This window comes from Balaenoptera physalus, assembly GCF_965194825.1.
Source record: "Balaenoptera physalus genome assembly, chromosome: 1".
Lineage (NCBI taxonomy): Eukaryota > Metazoa > Chordata > Mammalia > Artiodactyla > Balaenopteridae > Balaenoptera > Balaenoptera physalus.
In genome coordinates, this window is record NC_138882.1 from 171998157 (window position 1) to 172018585 (window position 20429).

The following is a 20429-nucleotide window of genomic DNA, read 5'->3' on the forward strand; positions in this document are numbered from 1 at the left end:
TCCCTCCCCTCCCCAGCCCTTGGCAACCACTATTTTACTTTCTGTCTCTATGAATTTGACTATTTGAGGTAACTTATATAAGCAGAATCATACAATATTTGTCTTATTTCACTTAGCATAATGTCTTCAAGGTTAATCCATGTTGTAGCATGTGTCAGAATTTCCTTCCTTTTAAAAGCTGAATAATATTCCATTGTTTGTATATACTATGCTTTGTTCATCTATTCATCCGTTGATGGACAATTGGATCGCTTCTACCTTTTGGCTATTGTGAATAATGCAGCTGTGAACATGGGTATACAAGTATTTATTTGAGTCCCTACTTTCAATCCTTTTGGGTATATACTCAGAAGTGGAATTGCTGGGTCATATGGTAATTCCAAGTTTGATTTTTTGAGGAATTTCCATATCATTTTCTACAGTGGCTGCACCATTTTATGTTTCTATCAGCAATGCACAAAGGTTCTAATTTCTCCATATCCTTGCCAACACTTGCTCTTTAAAAAAATTTTTTTTAATACTAGTTATCCTAATGGGTGTGAAGTGGTATCTCGTTGTGGTTTTGATTTGCATTTTCCTAATGATTAGTGATGTTAAGCATCTTTTCATGTACTTATTGCTCTTTTACTTTTTAAAACTATTTTCCCCAGATCAGAAACCTTGAGCATCATTTGAGAACTAGTTAGAAATGCAAATTCTCAGACCCCATGAAGGATAGACCGAATTGGAAACTCTGCACCTGGGGCCCAGGAATCTGGGTTTTATTCAACACTAGGTAATTCTGATGCACACTCAAGTGTGAAAACCACTGGTCTGGGCACTGTGCCAGGCACTTTGCAGTATTATTTCATTTATTACACTGTTATTATTTCCATTTGGCATATGAGAAAACCAAAGCTCAGAGAGGTGAAGTCCCTTGCCTAAAGTCACACAGAGTACAAGCTCCAAACTCCTAAGCTGTCTGTGAGGTGCGTTCCATGGGATTTACCAGGAGCCTGGGCTGGGACTCCCTGGCTGGCCAGCAGGGGGAGTCCTTTACCCAGGGCCCAGAGTCTAGGCTTGGAGAGAGTGGGGAGGGTTGAGCCCTTGGAAGCTGGGCAGGACCCTCAGGGCTCACCCCTACCCGCTTCAGTCCTCACCACTTACCCTACCCTCATCTCTCCCACTTGGACTCTCAGCCTCTGACTGCAAAGAACACTGGGGCAGGGACTCAGGGCAACTTGGTTGAAGTTTGAGAGGTCCCATTAACAAGCTGTGTGACCTTGGGTATGTTTCGGAACCATCCTGAGCCTCAGTTTCCCCATCTCTAAAATGGAGGTTACCATCCTGCCTTCTGATCCATTGAGAACATGAAGGGCCCTTCAGGTCTGAGGCATTTTGGCTTCCTGGAGGGTTGAGATGACTGATGTTCTTTGGGGGGAATGGAAAAATGAACATTTACTGGGTGCTAAGTATGTGCTGGGCACTCTCAATGTGACATGAGTTTATGCCAACATAGTGAAATAAGGAATATTATACCCATTTTACAGATGAGGAAACTGGGCTCAGAGAAGAGACGTGAGTTGCCTAAGGTTCCCATGGCCAGAAAATGGCAGAGCTGGAGTTCCAACTCAGGTTCTCTCTTCTTCCAGGCAGCCGTCCAAACAGAGGGCTAATGTCTACTCCAAGGAGGGATGGGGAGACAAGGAGGCCAAGTTGTCTCCATCCCTCCCTCCTTACTTGGACTCTGGGACTAGGCCACCTGCCTTTGGCTCCACCACCTACTAGCTGTGCTCCCCATGGGCAGATTACTCCTGCTCTGGGCTAAATGTTTGTGTCTCCCCCAAACTCATATGTTGAAACCTAACCCCTAAGGTGATGGTGTTAGAAGGTGGGGACTTTGGGAGGTGACTAGGCCATGAGGGTGGAGACCTCCTAAGTGAGATTAGTGACCTTGTTAAAGGGACCCCCAAGAGTCCCCTCACCCCTTACATGTATGAGGACATGTGGAAGACGGCTGTCTGTGAACCAAGAAATGGGCCCTCACCAGACACTGAATCTGCTTGTGTCTTAATCTTGGACTTCCCAGCCTCCAGAACTGTGAGAAATAATTTTCCATTGTTTGTAAACCACCATTGTTTGTAGTCTATGGTCTTTTGTTATAGCAATCTCAACAGACTGACACTCTTCATCCTGGGCCTCAGTTTGCTTGTTTGTACAATAGAAATAATAAACCTTGGATTATTCAGGATTTTAACTGGCTCACAGTATGGGAAGTGGAGGGATGGAAATATTGGGGTGGACTTCTCTGTCAGCCAGTCACTCTGTCAGTCTCCGTGTGTCTCTTGGTTTCTCAGTCTGCCTCTACATCTCTCTTGGCTCTGCTTGTCTCTTGTCTGCTGGCCTCACTTTCTCCTACTGCACACAGGCTTCCTTGATGTGGTGAGTGAGGACAGGAGGACAGGGCCATGGGCAGCACTGGGCTATGTCTTTCCAGCTCAGCCACACCAGGGAAACAGAGAGCATCTCTACCAACATCCAAATATAAAATACCAGGGCAAGAGTCTGATTGGCTGAGCTTGTCTATTCCTGGGCCAATCGCTGTGGCCAGTTGGAGATGAGATGCTCCTATTGGCCAGATCTAGGTCACATGTCCACCCTTCTGGTTGGAGAGGTGCTGTGATTAGCAGTCTCACTAGAACCACTTGGAGTGGGACTAAGGTGATTAGCAACAGCTAACTCATCATGCTTACCACGTGCCAGCACTGTTCTAAGAAGCACCTTAAATGCACTAATTCATTTCACTCTCGAAACAATGATCCCATTTTGCAGGCAAAGGAACTGAGGCAGAGATGCACACAGCTGGTGAGTAGTGCGGCTGGGATTTGAACTTCATCTGGTTCCAGAGCTCCTGCTCGTAGTTCATCTAAAGAACAACTCTAATGGTTGCAGAGTTACCAGAAGCAGAGGGGAGGGCTGGTTGGCAGACAAAAGCTGCCCATTTCCCTTCTACCACCCATGGGATCTTTTGATGACACGGAAGGCACTCAAACCTGGGCTTGGCACACAGTGGGCTTTTGGGGATGGAAGTTCCCTTCCCTTTCCTTGGGAAGTCAGGGCACCAGCTTCTTCCCCGGGGAACTGGGTTGGTGTGCCCAGTTGAAAGGGCTCTATGGATGTAATCCAGCCTGAGCAGCTCAGGAGGACCACTGCTCCCTCCCCTGAAGGGAACACTGGAGGAAGCCATTTGGGCCCTCCTCCTGCAGCCCCCACTGCCCCCCGCAGAGGTCCTTCTCTCAGTGCAGACAGAGCCCGGGTGAGGGTCTGGGGTTGGGGTCAGGTCTGGAGTCTGAGGGCATCTTACTGCTGGGGCATCGTGCCTCCTCCTGGGTGTCACGCTCCTTCCCTCTGTGTTATCCTTGGAGCCCGTGGGTCATGGGCTCACCGGGGGCTGGGGTGGGCCCCCGCTGGGTACACAAACACCAGTCGGCCATCCAGTGACCAATGAACAAGGGGAGCCCTCAGCAGGGCTTCCAAAAACAAGACTGGGCCTCCTGGAATGTGTTCCTCCCTCCTGCTGGCGGCTGCTAATTTATGCCAATCAGATGCATGAAAACCCCAAGTCCCTAGAGGGTCCAGGGGGACAGGGAGGATACAACTGGCTGAGCAGGGGATGAAGGGGACCTGTGTTTCCCTGGCTGCCTGGTCCCTTACCTGGGCCCCCAGAGCGGCCCCAGTTCTGCTTAACCCCTGCCCTGCTGAGCCAGAGGGGCCCCGTCTTGTCCTGGGAGGGGAGGCAGGGTCCCTGGGGAAGGTCAGGGGCATGGGGCTTCCAGACACGTAGGCTGTGTGCCTGGGGAAGGGCCAGGTCCCTGACAGGCATTATCTCATTGACTCCTCTCCCAATGCCCCCATAGGAGTCACAGTGGCCTTGAGGATACAGAGGCCAGGAGAGGTTTAGAGACTTGCCTGGAAATGAGCGCAGTTGGTGACAACTCTGGTGTCAGTCAACCGGGGGCTGAGCTCCTGGATTGGCCACTTAACAATGTACGACCTTGAGCAAGCTAAGTAACTTTTGCGCCTCAGTCCCCTCATCTGCAAAATGGGGATGATACCAGTGCTTCCTTCAGGGGTGTGTAGGGATCAAATGAGAGGCTGCACAGGTGGGTAGGCACTCAGCTGCTTCGTCCATGACCATCAGCAAACCCTGGAGTGGAGCTGGGAGCGGCTCCAGTGTCCGACTCTGGAACCTGGGCTTTTCCAGAGGCCCCAGGCTCCTTCCTCGCTGAGGATTCTGAGGACAAGGACATTCCCAAGGCCCAGACCCTTTCCATCCAAGGCTCCTACCTCGTGCTATATGCCCAAGGGCAGGGGGGTCCCTGGAGCTCGCTCTTGGCTCCTCCAGGCCCTTGGTGGGCACCCCTGGGTCATGATTCAGGATCGGGGTGTGGCCTCAAGCCCAGGTCCGCCTCTTTCCCTCCGGGTGGTCGGATCGCGGCCTCTGGCCGTGGATGAGCTCTGAGTGTGCAGGGCATGGTCATCCCGCCTCTTTACCTTTGCCTGTGCTGCTTCTACCACCAGAAGTGCCTTTCTCACTCCCCTCCTCTCTCCTGGGCACAGACTGCATCTGCAAGGCCTCCTCGAGGCCCATCTCCTTTATCAGGATCCCTGGCTGAGATTCCGCATCCTTGACCTGCTGCTGCTGCCCTCATTCCCCTCACCTATCCCCCTGCCCCTCCACTGCTCACTCAGTTGCTCCCTTCGGTGTTCATTTGCACTCAGCACTGTGCCCAGCACCTACAAGGAACGGACAAAGCACACTTCCGCTCTTACGGTTTTAGTTTTCTTTCTCTGGCCTCAGTTTCCCCATCTGTCCAATGCTGGAAGAGGTTGCACCCTGAGCGTCTGAGGGCTTGACAGTTGGGTCCATCCTTCTCTGGCTATACCGCAACCCCTGGCAATGTGAGGGAGCCCAGAGACAGGGAAATGGCTTCCTTGGGCTTCCAGAACCATCAGGGCCACAGGTGATTCTGAGTGGTCTATCTGGGGGCCTGGACCTTGCAGTCATGAAAAATTATCTTAAGTTTTCCATGGAGGGAAACTCCCAGCCCCGGCCACGTGAGTTATTTTGGGACACCCTGGCTGGTGCTCTCTGCTCTTATCCAAATAAACTGGCCACAACCAGTGAGGCCTGGAAGGCCCCGCCCACTCTTGTTTACGGCCCTGTGGCCCTGCCAGCCTTCGTGGCTGGTCAGTGACCGGAATCGTCGTGTACCCTGGATACTCTCGGCCCAGGCTGGGTGGAGTGGGCACAGGATCCTAAAATATCCTGACCTCTTAATGACAATGTGGTCTCTGGGCCGAGCAAGGGCATCCGGAAATGAAGAAAAAGAAAAAGAAAACAAACATAAACCATCCCAGTGTCACCCCTCTGTGAGGCTTCCCGAGTGTGACAGGGCATGCGATACAGCCTGGCACCAGGAAGAAAACCATTTTCCTGTCAGCTGATCACAAAAACATATGCAGCCCACAGGATGGGGCAAAACAACTGTGTAATTTTTCCACTGGTGCTTTCAGCCCTTACAGAGTTGGCTACGGTTGACTGTGCAGGTGTCCAGGGGTCTGTCTTCCTCTTTTCCATCCACCTTGTCCCCCCACCTAGGGGCTTGTACCCTGCTGCTAGCTCTCTATGGGGTCCTGCCCAGAGGCTGGTGTTCCCATCTCGCCTGGGAGGTCCAGAGAAGGCCTTGCTGTCCTCCACTGAGCAGGCCTGGTTCTTTGCAAGCCTTCTAGCACAGCATCCTCAAGGCAAGGCTTTCTCAGGGGTGGGCCGTCATATCAGACAGCTTTGGTGACTAACAGAGCTAAAAAAATCCCCTGACTCCGCCACCAGCAGTGAGACGGGGAGGGGACAAGCTCCGAGGCAGGGCCTGACCTCCTCGTCTTTCTGTTAGGGCAACAGCAGCTTCAGCAGCGACCACTTACTGAGCATCTACTGCGTGGCAGTCACGGTGCCAAGCACTCTGAACAAGCTCACTTAATGCCCATGGCAACCCTGTGCAGGAGATTCTATTCAGAGACACGCTAGCAAACAGCCTCTCTGAAAAACAAAACAAACTACAGTTCTTACCGACTGGTAGTACCTGCCAATTTCCATGGTGTAAATGCTTCCACAGTGGCTGATAAGGTCGCTGACCGCAGAGTTAGGAACACGCATGGGCAGTTAGCCACACAAGCCGGTGGGAGCCTGCCCCAAGCGTGCCCCTGGTCTATTCTCGTTAAACACACTGTAGTTAGCAAGCGCAATTTGCAAACATCAGGTGTGAGGAGAGCAGCTTTCTTCCTATTGATAAATTCTGAACTGACCTTAATTTCTATGTGATGCCTTCACCGCGTTAAGTTATGGAAACATCAGTCATGCCTGGTCCCCCTGGTCCCTGCCCCAGCGTTGTTGAAGGTCTGAGGGTCTAGGTAGTGCTGGGACGCTGGTGGGAGGAGCACATTAGACCCTAGCGTTGTTATCTGCTGGCTTGTCTCTGTTCTTGTCTAGTCCTTGAGGGCACTGCTGAGTCCTCCTTCATTTCTCATCATCATGTCCCTTTGGAGCCACCAGCTCCCTGGGGCCATGTGGATGCCATGCCTGTGCCTCCGTGGGTACGGGGGGGGGGATGTTCATTGCACCTGCCCCTCTGAGGGGAGAGCTCTCTGCTCACCGGCCATGGGGTGGGGCTCTGGCTGCCCTGTCCGCCCCCAGGAAAGGCCATGTCCCTAGCTCCTGTGCCAGGCAGGAACTCCGATCTCACCACATCCCAGCTCTCTCCCTCTGTCTTGGGTCTCCGAGCATCTGGAGAACTGCCACTCCAGTGGGGGCTCAGGGACCCCCAGCCTCTCAGCTCCCCCCACTGCTTCTTGCGTCTGTCCCCCCGCAGCCCCAAAATCTACCTGGTCTCAAGAGTGGATGTCTCCGGTTCATCCCCTGGGCTTCCACATTTTCTACACTATGGCAGAGTCTGGACTTCTGAAACTCAAAAGCCAGTGAATTGGAGTCTTTGTTATCTGCACTCGTCTGTGTTATCCCTGAGGACAGCAGTGTGCCAGGCTGCCCCAAGGTGGGCACTGGGGAGCAGGGGGGCAGGAGGCAGACAGGACACAGAAAATTCCAGGGAAGGAGGCACTGGTGGATATTTCAACATGTTATCCTACCACGTGCTGATAAGGAAACAAATGCAGAAAAGTTCAGTGACCTGCCCTAGGTCATCCAGCGGGTCAGAGACCGAACCCGCTTAACCCAAGTCCCCGACTCCCAGCCCCACAGAAAGCCGTGGGTGAGTGAGGCAGAGCGAAGACGGAACTCAGGGCTCTGGCCTCTGTCTGGTGTTGGCCCCATGGGACCAGGTGCTGCCCAGAATCCTGGGAGGCCTCAGAAGGCCTGAGGGAGGGAGAGAGAAACACAAGAAGAAGGGAGCTGCTAGTGCCTGCTGCCCCACTCGCTGTGTGACCTGAGGCAGGGTTGTGCCCTCTCTGGACGTCCATTTCTCATTTCATTTGCTGGAAGTGCTATGAAGGAGGTGGAGGAGCTGGCCTCCTTCGAGGCAGCCCCTTTCTCCTCCTGGCCTCTCCTGGGTATCTTAGCTCAGGACACAGGGCTGTAGATTCATGAAGTCCTCCTCCCCTCTCTAATTTTCTAATGATCTTGAACATTATAGAAAAGTTGCAGGTCAAGTATGAAAAATTATTTCCCCCCTGACCATTTGAGGGTAAGTTGCTGCCCTGGTGACCCATCCCCCTGAATATTTTAGTGTCTGTTTCCTACCAACAGGGACCTTATCCCCACAAACACAGTTTGACCTGGAAATCAGGACACTGATGCTGGCACATCTCTACGGACATTCTTGAGCCCCATACGAGGTTGCCTGTGGTCCCAGGAGTGTCCTCGCGTTGAGTTGTCCTCACGTTGAGTTGTCTCGTCTCTCCAGTCGCCTTGGGCCTGGAACAGCTAGTTCTTCATTTCCTCATCTGTTCTTCACTTTCTCGGACTTGATGCTGCTGAAGACGGCAGGCCAGCTGCTTTGCAGAGTGCGCCTCGTTTGGGGTTTGTTTCCTCGTGGTTAGATTCAAGTTGGGCATCTTCAGCTGAGCTATCACGGAAGTGATGCTGCGATTCCCGCTACTTCCTGCAGGTGGCACGCACTTGGGATTTGCCCCGTTACTGATGAAGCGGCTCTGGACCCTCGGCTGGGCTCGGCCTGCAGGCCTCCCCAGAGTCAAGTTACACTTTCCCCTTTGTATCGGAAAAGCATTTTCAGGGTGGTACTTTGAGACAGTGCTAATTGCCGTTACTCATCACACTTCTAATTCATCTGTTCATTTATTCAAGGTGATAAATGATAATTCCTGTTTAATAAAACAGTGGGTGATAATGTGTGACTATCCTTTTTCTTCCGATGCTCAAGGGGAGCTGGAGGGGGCGCTTCTTGCTGGCTCTTGTGGCTCCAATGACAGCCTCGTTGCTCTTTGAGCTCTTCCTTACTTCCTGGCACAGAAAGCTGTTCAGGGCTTATCTCGTTCTGTCCCTGGCCTGACCCTGGAATCAGCCATTTCTCCAAGGAAGGGCCTCATTTTAAGCTTTCCATGTGATTCCCAAGTGAGGTAGAACAAACAGTTATTGTATCATATGTGTGTGTATGGGTGAGTGTTAGATGTGTGTTGAGAGTATACTTATAAGATACATTAAAAAAAAGAAAAACCCAGACATTTTACTGTGTTTGGGCAAGTTCTTATTTTTAAAAAATACACTAGAAGCTTTAAAAGCTGGGCGGCAGGGTGGAGGTCATGGGATGGTGCTCTGGGCTTCTTGTGGTTTCTGCTCTGCCCCCCGGCCTATGAGGTGCACGTCTGGGCCCCTTCTGTCTTGGCCGGCACAGCTGGAGCTCAGAGGGGCACAGGCGAGGCTGGGGGTCCCGCCAGAGCAAACACAGCCCCAGCACAGGCCAAAGGAAACAGCCCTAGGTCAATATTAGCTCGTGCGGAACAGGCCCGAGGAATGCGCGGTTTGTTCCACGTGGCCTCTGGGAGGGAGAGGGGGAGGGGGCTCAGGAGCTCACAGGAGCCCTAGGTGTCATAGGTCCAACCTCCTTCTGCGTGGATGGGGACACTGAGGCCTGGAGGTGGCTGGGACTTGCCTTGCGTCACAGTGTGAGTGGTGGGCTTGGCCATCAGTGGAACATTCATTTGTGTTTTCCGTTCTTTTCCTTTGGGTGCTTCCGATTTCTCCTCTGTGGCTTCTGAGAGGCAGCGGAAGGCAGGTCGGCCAGCACTGGACTGGGGGTCAGGGATCCTGGATTCTATTCCCGGTGCTTCTCCGGGTCCGCGGTGGGACTCCGGGATGTTACTCCCTCCCTCTGGGCCTCCTTCTCCCTTTATCTCAAAGACCCCCTTTCCCTGCAAACTGTCATCTCTGCCTTCTGTGTTTCTGCTCCACGAATGCAGGTCCTCAAACTCCAAAGTCACTGGGGGCCAGGTAGAGAAGGTAGCTGTGTGATGCGAGCAGTTGTGAGGTGGCAGGGCGAGCTGGAGAACATGGACCCTGCACGACGGCGCTCACAGTACAACAAGATGAACACACCATCCAGTCACAGGAGGCACTGAGAGTTTGCAGGTCCTGTTGACTGTTTCCATGTGTAGCTGCCGGGAGGCAGACAGACAGACTATGTGCTTCCTCTCCTTGTCCTGTTGTCTCCCAGGACCCAGTGGAGACGGAGGCCTGGCTGGGGCTGCAGCATCCAAAGTGCAGGGGAACATCCCAGGAGGTGCTGCAGAGCTCAGCCGTGAGACGCAGCCGCGAGAAGCAGGGAGTGGGCTTGCTGGGGCCTGGGAGCGACGTGATCCCTATTCTAGCCTTTACATTGGGCTAGTCGAGATTTCATCTGTACTCCAGCTGCCGGCATGTGCACATTGCCCGCCCACCTCCTGCCTTATCTGTGGGCCCTTGGCCTCCTATCGCCCAACTCCAGCTGCTTCCGCATCCAGCCTCCTACCACGAAGGAGAGTCACTGACCGCCAACCGCCGTCCACACCTTGAGCCAACCTCCCCCCCAACCACCGCCAACCCCGGCTCTCAGAGAAGCTGAGAACCAACTTCTGCTCATCCTAGGCCGGCATCTGAGTTCCAGCTGTACCATGGACTGGTTGTAGGATCCTGGGCAAGTTACTCAACTTCTCAAAGACTCGGTTTTCTCATTTGTGAAATGGAAAGAGTGAGGTCTCACTTGCTCACTGGGTTGTTTTGAGGACTGAAGCAGATAAGGTAAGAGAGTTTGGTACAAAGCAGAGGCCTCTGTCATCCGCGGCTCCAAGACTGGATCTGAGACTCAGGTCTCAGCACATCAGGCCTGGCTGGAGGCCTGCCTTCTCCTGGAAGCCTTCCTTGATTTCCACAGCCCAGGCTGAACTCCAAACTCCAGACTCAAAGAATAAATAGATCAGCAGTTGGAGAGAGATGGGGAGCAGGAAGGAACCTTCTTCGTGAGCACTGAGGACAACCTCCTTGTTCTGAATCTCAGGGAAGAGACCGGACTTGGGCTAAGGTTGCACAGTGACCGAGGGACAGAGCTGGATCTAGAAGTCCCCACTGTTCCTCCTTCTGTAATCTCCCTGCTCTTCCTGTTTAATGTCCTTCCAAGTGATATAACCACCGAATATACACAAGGGAAGGCTCTCTTATTTGGTGAATGGGTAAACCGAGGCACAGAAGACTCCGTCTGGACACAAAGCAAGTAAAACCGGCTTCCAGTACAGTGCTCTTCCCAGCACAACGCTGGCCTCCTGTGATCTGCATCCCTTCCCTTCCAGTCACCCAAGGAGGGGCGGGCTGTGGACAAACATTTATGACACCCATTCTGTGTCCAGCCTCACCCCTGCCTGGAGTGGTTGAGCCTCCACTCCAGACTAACACAAAAACAGGATGAAGAGACAGTATAATTAGGGCCTGAAAAATGGTACAAATCAGGATACAGAAGTAACTCAGAAGAGGGAATGATGTAGAAACAACAGCATAAAAATACTAGAAAAAAATGGAATATTTTTATAATCAGACACTTAAACAAATAACTATAACTTCAAATAGCAACGAATTCAAGTAGCCTTTAAAAATGGTAAAAAAATCCACAAGTGAATCAAAAGATAAACTGTGTGTAAATACTTACAACTTATATTACGAACAAAAGATTAACTTCCTTAATATATAAAGAGCACCTCCAAATCAATAAGAAATAAACCAACCAATAGAAAAAATGGGCAAAGGATCTGGACAGTTTATTAGAAGGGGAAATACAAATGGCTCCTAAACATATGAAAATATTGTTAACCTTATAAAATGAATTGAACTGCAATGCAAGCCATTTTTCATCTATCATGTTGGTAAAGATCAAAAAGTTTGATAACTCACTGTGTTGGTGAGAATGTGGGAAACAGGCACTCTTTTACATTGCTGGTGGGAGTATATATTGGTACAAACTTTATGAAGAATGATTTGTCAGTATTGATCAAAACTGGCATGTTTGTACCCGTTAACCTAATAATTCCACCTTTCAGAATTTATCTTACATGTGTACTCAAACATGTGAAAATGATGCATATAGAATGATACCTACTGCTGTAGTGTTTGTAATCGCAAAAGTTTGGAAACAATCTAATATCCATTGGTTAAAGGTTATTTAGTTATGAGATAGTCACTCAAAGGAATCCTATGCAGCTGTAATAAAGAATGGGAACCCTCTTTATGCACTTAAATGCCACAGACTCCAAACTTATCCTTCAGGGAACACCTGGTGCAGAACGTAAGGTAAGCTACTATTTTTGATAATTAGATGTATATGAATGTGCTTGTACATGTGTAGAAATCTCTGGAAGGAAACACTAGAAACCAGGTCATAGTGTTGCCCCAGGGGAGGTTAATGGGGCAGCTTTTGGACAGGGGTGGGATGGATACTTATTTTTCACTGAATATGTTTTCGGACTTCCCTGGTGGTCCAGTGGCTAAGACTCCGCCCTCCCAGTGCAGGGGGCCTGGATTTGATCCCTGGTCAAGGAACTAGATCCCACATGCCGCAACTAAGAGTTTGCATGCCACAACCAGAAAAGATTCTGCATGCCGCAACTAAAGATTCCTCATGCCACAACTAAAGATCCTACATGCCTCAACGAAGATCCCACACACAGCAACTAAGACTCGGTGCAGCTAAATAAATAAATAAATAAATAAAAAATAAAATTTTATACCATGTGCATGTTATCTATTCAAAAGTAAGTTTTAAAAAGTGAGTGGTAAGGGTATGACTTTACCCATAGAGAGAATGTACTCCCAGAAAACCCATTCTCCCCTGGAATCCTCAGTTTCTTAGTCTGTAAAATGGGGACAAGAACAGCACCTTCCCAGGGTGAAAATGAGACTATGGGTGTGAAAGGCCAGCCCTCCAGAGGTGCCCTGTGATGCTGCCCCTTCAGTTTCCCCGGACCTTATCACTACCCTCTGTCGTCCTGGGAACCCCCCAGGAGGCAGCGCTCAGCCCCCTGCCCTCCTCAGGCAGGAGCACAGGGCTGTGTTGCTTAGCAGAGCAGCTGGGGGGTGGGGTGGAAAATGTCAACATCAGATTAGCCTTGATGGGAAATAGCACGCTTCTCCAACCACAAACACCCCCACATTTCCCTCCAGTGTAAGGGGGTTTTGGGGGAATGGGGTGGGGCTGAGGTGGGTGATACCAGTGACACCTTCAGGCCTTGTACACCCAAGGCCTCTTGCCAAGGTATCCTTGGTGGGGGTGGAACGTGCATCTGCAGGGGCTCCAGCCTCATGGCTGCCCTTCTCTGTGGGATCCGGAAGAGCTCTGCCTCAGAGAAAGTCTTGGCTTCCCTGGGGAGCTGCAGACAGAGCACCTGATTAGTGACTGCCGAAGAATAGACCCTGTAGGCCATAGGGAGCCACTGAAAATTCTTGAGCCAGACAGGGCTTGTTCAGAATCAGCCTTTAAGAAGTGTGGTTGGCAAGGGGAAAGGTGATAGGCTGGGGCAGGGATAGATGCCTCAGACGCCACCTGTCTAGTCCAACGTCCTTATCATTATCTTAATTTTCATAGTGATTCTGCCAGAAAAGCCAGCCTATTGTTATACCCATTTTACAGATGAGAAAACTGAGAGGGGCAGTGAGACTAGCCCTAGGTCACACAGCTTACCAGGGGTGAAGGTGGGGTATGAACCCAAGTTTGTCCCCCTCCAAGGTCTGCGGATTTCCCCTAAACCTGATACCTCTTGAACTGAGGGTCCAGCTATTTTTAGACCACCAAAGTCATCTCGATTATGCCTTTTACTAAGAGGTGGTATTGTCACCCGTCCCTGTGATGCTATTAATAATGTTGTGACTATTACCGCCCTCTGCCTTCCGCAGTTGGGTTTTGGCTGGAATCACTGGGGCTGCCACCTGTGGCCCCAGGCTTGAGGCAGCCCCCACTGGCAGGAGGCCCCCACTTTGACTTTTATGAGTGGTATCTAGCTGGAGCTCTCTCAAACGGCAGCCCCTTGCAGGCGGGGCCTTCGTCTTGCTCACTGCTCCATCCCCGAGGCCTAGCACTGTGCCTGGCACACAGTAGGCAGGCAGTAAAAGCTTGTCAAATGAATACAGGGATGAGGCTATCACCTGTCAGATTAGCATCTCTGCACTGTCCCCCCAGAGGAGGCGCCAGAACAGACCCAGGTTCCCTGGACCATAAGGCCAGCGTGGATGGGACTGCAGGGTCTGAACAGGGCATCCTCACAAGCACAGCGCTGGACTTCAGGCACCTGGACAGATTCTGTGGGAGGAGATGTGGCCTTCGAGTCAGGCATGTGTCCTAGGTGGGCTTCTTGTAGTTTGTCCAGTGTTTTTAATGGTTAAAAAATATATATATATATATATATATATATATATATATATATATATTCATGTCAATTATGCCTTTTGCTAGGAGGTGGTATTGTTACCTGTCCCTGTGACGCCATCTCTCTCTCTCTCTCTCTCTCTCTCTCTCTATCATCTATCCATCTATTCATTGATTCGGAATTGGTGGCCCTGACCACCTCCTCTTCAGACACTTGTAGGAGGGCAGAGGGCCCTGAAGCCCAGGTCTGACAGCAGATCCAGCCCTCCAAAAGCCCTCGGGCCAAAGAAACACCTTCCTTCCTGGGAGAGTGTGTGGGCTGGGCCTGGGCAGCAGCCCCCAGAGCCTGCTCAGCCTGGGGGCCCCTTCTCCTTCTGCCCCAGCCTCTCTCCACAGCTAAGTCCAGCGGGAGGTGGTGGCACTGGAGCCCTGGAGGTGGGGATGGAGAAAGGCAGAGGATTTGGGAGGTGAGAAGGAGGCTGAATCCACAGGGCTTGGTGACTGGGAGGAAGTGAAGGCGAGGGTAAGGTGAGAGGGGTGCTGGGCGATGCGGAGGCTGGAGGGTCCACACCCAGAGGGCTTGGTTTGGGGTGTACTGAGTACAAGGTGGATGCAGGGGTACGGGTGGGCGGGGCTGAGGCTCAGAGGCACACCTGGGCAGGGGTTCCCCAGCGGTGGCTGCAGAGTACAGTCTGGCCCCCTCTGGCCTGGCTTTCCAACATGACCAGTGTCGTGTCCATTGCTGGCAGGGAGAGGCCTCGACCACAATGGGGCTCTTCAGCCGCAGCCGGCCGGGCACAGATCTTTCAGCAGTTGCTTGAGATTTACTGGAGGCTCTGAAAGTGTTGCAGTCAGGAGGCCTGGGCTGACTGACCGGGGGCCTCACAGCTGTTTACCCAATGCCGAGAAGTTCAAGGGCAGCAACAGCCCAGACAGCCTGGAGGGTGTCCAGGCTCTGCGTGCAGCTTCTCAGGGTAAGTAACCTGCCTGGCACTGGGGCTTGGCCGAGGAGGGCCAGGCCTCAGGAAGATGGCTTTGGACCACTCCCTGATGTTACAGACAGGGACACAGAGGTTAGAGTGGGCAAGTGATTATCCCAAAGTCCCACAGCAAGTCTGTTCTCTAGTAGAGACCAGAAGCCAGGCTAGCAGAGGCAGCAGAACAAAGTGATTGAGAATTATCACTTATTGAAGTGAACTTGTTTATGTGTTTCTCCCCTACTGCACTGTTACACAGCTATCTCCCCTACTATACTGTTCACCCCATGAGAGCAGGGACCTTGTCTGTCTTGTCCACTGTTGTGTCCCAGGCACCTAACACAAGCCTCTTGTTGAATGGATAAATGAAGTCAGAATTCCTGGGTAGGGTTTCTTTTTCTCACAGTACAGAATGACCAGAGATAGGGGGTTCAGGCCTGATACAGAGGCTTCATGATGTCATCAGGGCCCCAGGCTCTTTCAATCTTTCTCCTCAAGTAGTCTTAGTCTTTTGTCCTCATGCTTCCAAAATGACTGCTGCTCCTCCAGCCATTGTGCCTGCATTCCTGGCAGGAATAGGAGAGTTAGGACAAAGGGTAGACAGCATGTACTTATAGAGTCTGTCCCTTTTTTTTTTTTTTTTTTTATTCTTCAGACTTTTATTTATTTTTTAAATTTCCCTAAAATTTAAAAGAAAAAAAAAAAGAGAAAAAGAAGAAAAAAAGTTTGATCAGGCAAAATGCTCCCAGATAAGTTTGCTAGAAAGGATTGAAAATTCTTTGGTAAGTAAGGGACTGTATTAATTTGCTAGGCTGCCGTAATCAAATACCACACACTGGGCAGCTTACACAACAGAAATTCTTTTTCTCACAGTTCTGGAGGCTGGAGGTCCAAGATCAAGGTGCCAGCAGGTTCGATTTCCTCTGAGAGTTCTCTCCTTGGCTTGGAGATGGCTGCCTTCTCACTATGTCTTCATATGGACTTCCCTCCAAGAGTCTGTCCCTTTTTAATCAGGATAACCATAGTTTTCCTAGAAGTCCCTTAATAGTGCTTTGGTCAGAACCATAAATATTAGTTCTCAGTCTTTCTTTTTAAAGAAATCTCTTCCAGAGACTTGGCTCTTAGCAGGGCCTATCACTTTTGTTGTTTGGTTGTTGTTGTTTTAATTTGATAAAGTAGAAATCCCCTATCTGGGGGAAATGCCCTAATGAGGTCATTCTTAATGTGGGGTTAATGGCAGGTGTGCAGCTTTCCAGGGACCTGGATCTTTGAGGCTCTTTCCGAGGGTGGGGTTGACAGCTGGGAGAAGGGAAGTGCTGCCGGAAACAGATGCTTCACAGGGATTACCCCCCAGTCCTCATAGCAGCCCTGGACACAGTACGACAGTTCCCACTCTAAAGCCTCAGAGCGAGAAAGAGGCTGGGTGGAGACCAGAGCCAGGAGGGGAGTTGGGTTCCCACCTCCGGGATCAGTGTTCTTTTCCCCATAGACAGCACCGGTGGCACCCATGGTCCAAGATGCTGGTGAATCTTTGGTGAATGCCCAGAGCTGCTATTCCGCCAGAGGGCACCGGCATGGCTCTTCATGCTATTTATAGCTAACACCCTTTCCAACTGCGGTGCCATCACCCTAGAGACTCCTGCTCAGGAGCCTTGGCTGTCCTGCCCAGGCTGACCCTCTGAGGTCAAGGCCTAGCTCCCTTCCACATGAGTAGGGAGGGGCCCTCAGGTTGCACATGCAGGCCCCAGCCCCTGGTGAGCCTGCTGAGTTGGGGGGCAGGAGAAGGGGAAGGAGGCCTATGTGGTTTCTCATATTTTCCAGGCCTCTGACCTTGGCCCTGCAGGTCCCAGCTCTAAATCTCAAAGGCAGAAGTGAGGTGGTGAGGGCTACCAGGAGGGTATTACAGGCCAGTGGTCTGGCAGGAAGCTTGACCCTCAGCCTGGGCGAGCCACAGAGGGTACCCAGGACCCCCCCGGGGAAGAGAGCCCTTGAGTTACCCTTGGCTGCACCACTCACATGCTTCCCAAGCAGCTGTCCCCGAGCAGGACCCGATTTCTGGTTCTGCTGTGGCCCAGCTGTGTGTCCTATGGCAGGCCACTGTCCCCTTGGGCCTGCCAGGTCCACATCAACACCTTTATGCTGCCTTCCTCTCCAGGCTGGGTCTGGGGGAAGCTCAGCTGAGCTACGAGCTGGGAAAGCGCTTAGCTAATAACAGAAATAATCATAACAGCAATCAGAATCAAAATAGCTCCCTGTGTTGGGTCTTTGCTGTGAGCCAGATCCTCCAAAGTGCTTTGCCTGGTTCATTGAAAGGACACAAGACTCCCCAACTCTTTTTTTTTTTTTTTTAATTTATTTTATTATTTATTTATATTTATTTTTGGCTGCGTTGGGTCTTCGTTGTGGTACACGGGCTTCTCATTGCGGTGGCTTGACTTGTGTAGCATGGGCTATAGGCGTGTGGGCTTCAGTAGTTGTGGCACACGGCCTCAGCAGTTGTGGCTCGCGGGCTCTAGAGTGCAGGCTCAGTAGTTGTGGCTCGTGGGCTTAGCTGCTCTGCGGCATGTGGGATCATCCCGGACCAGGGCTCGAACCCGTGTCCCCTGCATTGGCAGGTGGATTCTTAACCACTGCGCCACCAGGGAAGTCCCTCCCCAACTCTGTTTAAATATGAAACCTGATAGAGTCATGGGTTTTAGTTTTACCTCCAGGCATGTGGGTGAAGAGGGAAGTTCCAAAGATGTTCTCTGGCTTCACAAAGAAAACTCACAAGTAATTCTGCCTTTGAGGAAACAGAGGTGTCTGTTAAATATTAATATACCATGGCAGCAAATTATTAAGCAAGACAACCAGCCAGAATTATAGACTTTTTCTGGATTAAGACTTTCTAGGATATGGGAATCATCCCTGAAGTCAGGGAGTCTTAGAAGACTCTTTTGAAAGAAATAGAATTTAGGAGGACAGTTTCCTAAGCAGTTTCATCTCTGTGGAAATGTGGAACATTTCATCCTCCTTATTTTGAGGAGTTTGGAAGGTCGGAAGTTTTCAAAGCTTCCACCAGTGAACAAAGATAGTTTAAAGACTAGTCTGGAGGAGCTCAAAACTTGTCGTTTGTAATGGAAAAGGGCAGAATAGGAGTCAAGGGCATATACAGTGTTGCCACCTGCATGTGCATTTTCTTATTTAGTCCTCACAGACGACGAGACGGGTGTTATCATTATCCCCACACTGTGCAGGAGGAAACTGAGGCTCAGAGAAGTCCGTGACTTGTCCAAGATCACACAGCAGGAGGTCAAGGGCTGCACTTGTGAAGATGGGGACTGGGGCTTCCATGGAGTGTGCTGAGACTCCAAGGTCAGAGTCTCCCAGGTTCCACTGTGGACTCTGCTGAGTAGCTGTATGAGCTACCTGTTGCTGCTATAACAAATTAGCATAAACGCAGTGGCTTAAAACAACACACATTTATTATCTTACAGTTCTGGAGGTCAGAAGTCCGAAACGGATGTCACTGGGCTAAGATCAAGGTGTCAGTAGGGTTGCATTCCTTCTGGATAGGGGCAATCTGTTCCCTTGCCTTTTCCAGCTCCTAGAAGCTGCCTGCATTCCTTGGCTTGTGGCCCCTTCCTCCATCTTCAGAGCCAGCAGTGTAGCATCTTGCAGTCTCTGTCTGACTCTGACATTTCTACCTCCCTCTTTCACTAAAGGGGTCTCTTTTGATTACATTGGGCCCATGTGGATAATCCAAGATAATCTCAAGATCCCTAACTTAATCATATCTGCAAATTCCCTTTGCCCTGTAAGGTAATATATATTTGCCGATTCTGGGGATTAGGATGTGGGTACATTTGGAGGGCCTTTTTTTTTTTGCAGCGCCATGTGGCATGCGGGATCTTAGTTCCCTGACCAGGGATCGAACCCGTGCCCCTTGCAGTGGAAGCTCAGAGTCCTAACTACTGGACCGCCTGGGAGTTCCCTGGAGGGCCTTTATTCTGCCTACCACGGTGATCTCGGCCAAGGGACCTGGCATTTGGGATAACAGCTATCCTTTCCCTAGGATGTTAGAGGGGGTGAAAATAAAGAGGATCAGGCTTCCAGCCCACAGGGACCAGCGTGCGCTGGAGGCTGGCCACCCAGTGAGGAACAGAAGATCCCTCAGAACCCTGGTGCTTCTGGGAGGGAGACAGTGCTTGGGGGATGTCACCTGCCCACAAAGCGGCTGCCCCTTGCAGTCGCTGGCCCCTCCCCTCCTGGAGGCGTGCCCCAGGACTCAGCATCAGACAGATCAGAGTTCAAATCCTGGCTCTGCCTTCTCCTAGAAGCCTGGATGTGGTTGAGATGGGGGAGTAGGGTGGGCCGGAAAGGGAGGAAACAAACGAGATGCGTGTGCACATGACCTCATTTCATCTTCACTGAGGTGGAGCTTCTGCCTCCATTTTGCGGATGTGGAAAGAACAGCTCAGAGAGATCAAGTGCCTTGCCTGAGGCCACACACCACTGTGGGATTTCCCATGAGCCAGCATTCCCAAACCGGTGACGCCCACACCGCCTCCATGGCTGTCTGCCACATCTGCCTGCCTCCTGGGCTGTGGCTACCTTGATAGTTTTCTTTAAATCGACTTACTGCTTTTTTAATTAAATGCATCTGTTTTAAAATGAGACTTTATATTACTCCCCAAATGGAAAATCACAGAATTCATGGGCTAGTTATATATATTTTTATAATGCACATCAAAATGAATTTATCATCATAAAAATGAAAAGTATTCATCCTTTTACCATGTAAAATGATCTCTCTTCTCCATTAGTACATTTGGCCCTCTCTTTGGGAATTGGCTCCACACCTGCTCTGGTTTCACCAAATCATAATACTATTAATGGCTATCATTTATTACAGTATTAAATTTTCAAATGTCTTCCCAGCACCATTAAATCCAGACTCCTCAGCCTGGCCTCAGGGCTCTACTGGCCTCTGCTGTCCTCATTTCTAGCCAGTCTGGCCTTGCTGCTCTTGGGCAAAACAGGGCTTTTCTTGCTTCATTGGCTACCCAGCTAGGAGGTGCCAGGGTTTGAACCCAGGCACGAGCCTTGGAGCCAAGCTGTTAATCACTACACTGTACCACCTTTCTAGGATGCCTGGTCTCAGCAACGCCTATAACAAAGAAAAGACAGGCCTGAAAATGAAGTAGCGAAGAGATTGGCTGGGTCACCCAGGACCCCCAAGCTTGTAGAGCCCCCCTTGGTCTCATTTGTAGGTCCAATAGAGCAACTCCTGCCAAGGGGGAGGAGCTTAGAGACCTTTTATAACCTCTCCTGGTGTAAAAATGATGGGCAGGTGTAGTGACCAATCCTAAATCTGAGATCTCATAAGAGGGTGGGACTTCACGGCAGGTCCTGCTGTATTCTCCACTGGAAGCTTCACATAGTGAGCTCAGTGTCTGGACAGAGCAGACTTCTTACAGGAATTCTGCAAATGCCTCATATTCCCTTCCTTTATTGCACAATGGGTGGATAATTTATCATCTGAGAAGGGAGTATAGATCCCAGTGTAGCTTGCTTAATAGTC

General features: G+C 50.8%; 1 long non-coding RNA gene across 1 annotated transcript in view; it reads right to left on the reverse strand.

Annotated features, from left to right (window-relative positions):
* LOC309637465 overlaps positions 1 to 20429 on the reverse strand; it is a 606851-nt gene that overhangs the window by 302584 nt on the left and 283838 nt on the right. The window lies entirely within an intron of this gene.